Below are 3153 nucleotides of genomic sequence, written 5' to 3' on the forward strand. Positions count from 1 at the left end.
GGGGGGGGGGGGTTGCTTACACCACCCACTTAGACCCAAAGTTCCCTCTGATGAAGGCCACAACATGGCTCCTGTAGAAAGCTGATTTAAATTCCGAACAACACCTGGTTTATTTAGCAAGAGTTCTTTAATTGAAACCCTTTTAATTGCTTTGCTTCTGATTTTTTTATACAAAAAACTGGCTAAAGAAGTAGAAACCTTTGTACAGTTGAATGCAGCCGGTATGCATTCATTCAGTAATGGAGTGATGGATGCCTGACCTACTTTGAAGACGTTCTGCCCTGTAAAAGCTGACCCCAGCGGGCAGAGAAAGCAGCCATTAGAGCAAATTGCAAATTGAGTTTTCATGATTAATTAATAGCATGTCAATGAATTACTGTTTGGAACAGGCACCAGTGCGATGTTATGAGATGAACATAATATTACAACCTATTACTTTCATTGCAGTAAAGCTTCTTAAAGTCTCAGCTAGAAGTTGCCGCCATGAAAATGGATGCAGGGGTTGTTTTTAATCTAGAAATGAAACAATCACCCCTTACTCAATTTTCAATGGAATTTCATATTTAACAGGGGTTGACAAAATAATGTGATCGGTTCATGATTTCACTTCAAAAAATTGTTAATTTTGCAAAAGCTGCTACAGGAAAGGGTCACATTAGGTTCCCAATTAGCATTTTTTCAAACCCTTTTATCAATACCCTTTTTTGGTTTTGTTTTATTTTAAGTATCACATTATATACTGTGTATTATATATATATGCATAGTATTGTTCACAACATCACATCACAACCGGACAGAAGTCCTGACAGCTCGATTAAAGGCATTGGGCAAAGGATTGAGCCATTTGTTTTTCACAGTATTTATACGATATTTAATGAGACATGTAAACATTGTAGAAACCCAAAATACAAGTATCAACCTGAAGATTTGCGTTATATGGGACCTTGATGTAAAATTCAGAACGTTTTGTGTTTTCTTAGCCCCAAGGTGCTTTCAATGGTCACTGAGCCTAATATTGTTCAGCTTTATTATTGTGATTGTAGTCTGTATCCACGACGTTCCACTTCCGGGAGTTTTCAGGTGCCTCCGGACATTCCGCTGGATGTCTTTAATTTCATCCGGATGACCCACCTCCGCAGCGCTGTGGAAGAAGGTCTGGCAATGCGAGACTATTGAGAGTGGGTTTCTTTTGTGTCTTTTCTGCCCTTCAGTGCAGTAAGACCTCTTCTCTAAGGATTGAATGTAACCAGCAGAGGGCAATAGGGTGACTCATCTTCTCCAGGCTTGAGGGCATAACGGAGGCCTGTGTAACCTACTTGTTTGTCTCTGTTGTGAAAATGGTCTTGAAGGCTGAAAGACAGTGATAACAGTCCTGAAAAGTTGAATGCCCCGTCAAAAAAGCTAGTCTTTGGTTGCTTACGTGACAATTTCATAGAGCAAATCAGTTGAGTCATTTCATTAGCCTGATAACATGATGCACCTGCAGGGAGAATCCAACACTTCATAAATACACAAACATGTCAAGCAGCTGATCATAGACTACACAAATACTCATTCTTACACAAATAAACTCTATCGTCACTGTTAATCACACAGTCACTGCAACAGAGACAAAAGATAGAGGCTGACACAAAGTACTTATGGAATCCCAAACCCTGAATTCAGCTGATTTCCTGTTTTATATACGGCCTTTTCCCCAGAAAACTAACAAGAGTCACCGGTTCTACTGAATGAGATAGCAGTGATTCAACACGACAAAGCCCATCTCCTTGCCGCTGACCTTGTTGCAAAATTTGCCTGCAGTGTCACATCTGAGATCCATCATTATCTGTTGCTGTATGTGCGTTGTCTTTCACTTGACATGTTGAAAAAGAAAAAGCAGAAATTTAACGGTGAGATTTCTCCTACGCACAATCTGCACATCACATCTGTGCTTCTTCCAGATGATCTTAACAGGGAATGCTGTCTATCGCTGCAGATGTAGAATTCTCCCACTGGAAACCTCAGGAGGATCATTTATTACATGCAAAAAACCACAACCGATTAGCAGACAATAGTCTGTATGTATATTCTATGCCTTATGTCCATCATGTTATTTCATGTTTACATGTCTTCTTCTGAAGTATATGTCATTAGATGACTAATAAATAAATCTAAATTATCCTGAGTGAAAAAAAAGATTTAGACTACGAAAAGTAGATCACAACTGAATATTGAAAATCAAATACCACTAAATTATAACTAAATTAGCTATGAAATATTTGAACGTAATACACTTAAATTGCTCAACTTACATAAAATAAGAAACAAAAAAAATGCAGTTGCTCAAATTTGATTGGTTTAATACAAACACAACATTTCAACATTAAAACTAGAATATTCCAGCTAGCAAGAACAAGCAATCCAGCATGAATGAATGAATCAGGTTATGTTCTAAGTTCAGATGAGAGACTGGAATGTTCTCAATTCTGAACAAAAGAAAGAATTTAAAACACATAATCATTTAAACTCCAAGGGTCGCCAGAGACAAAGTATGACTGGATACCAGATTGCTTATTGAGAACTTCTTTAACCTTGTGCAAAAGGTAGAATTTTATTTTTTTCATGAACACTCAAAGTCTCTTAAAAATAGTTTATTTAAAAAAAGCCATACCACATTCATTTTGAAATAAGTACATGTGCTGTTCCAGCACCATCACCACAGCACGGCTCTGCTGGTAGTTCTTGTCAACCTGCATGCTTTTAAAGTAGCATATCTTACATGCTATTTAAAACAAACTGCTAACACCACATGCTATTGTATGTCCATGTTTATGCATTCCGTCTCATACTGTTCCATTTATTTCAAGTTCCCCCCTTTGAGAGCAACTGCACTGGCTGAATATGTGTCGTAAAAGCAACATTTTGAGGTCATTTCAGCAACTAACATGAACAATCTGTATGTCTCCAAATGACAGATGTTTGTTGACTTCCATGCAGCTCTGTGCGATGTAAGTTGTACAGTGCAGTTGGAATGAGAAAGACGCCAGCAGCAGTGGAACAACTCTGTGGCAGCAGCCAGAGCAAAAAGGAATTATAACATGGCTGCGAGACATGCAGATGGAGGCTTAAACATGAGATATACTGGGGAGGCTTCTTCTTTTCATCATGGCC

Source organism: Etheostoma spectabile, chromosome 13 (assembly GCF_008692095.1).
Source record: "Etheostoma spectabile isolate EspeVRDwgs_2016 chromosome 13, UIUC_Espe_1.0, whole genome shotgun sequence".
In the NCBI taxonomy this organism is placed as follows: domain Eukaryota; kingdom Metazoa; phylum Chordata; class Actinopteri; order Perciformes; family Percidae; genus Etheostoma; species Etheostoma spectabile.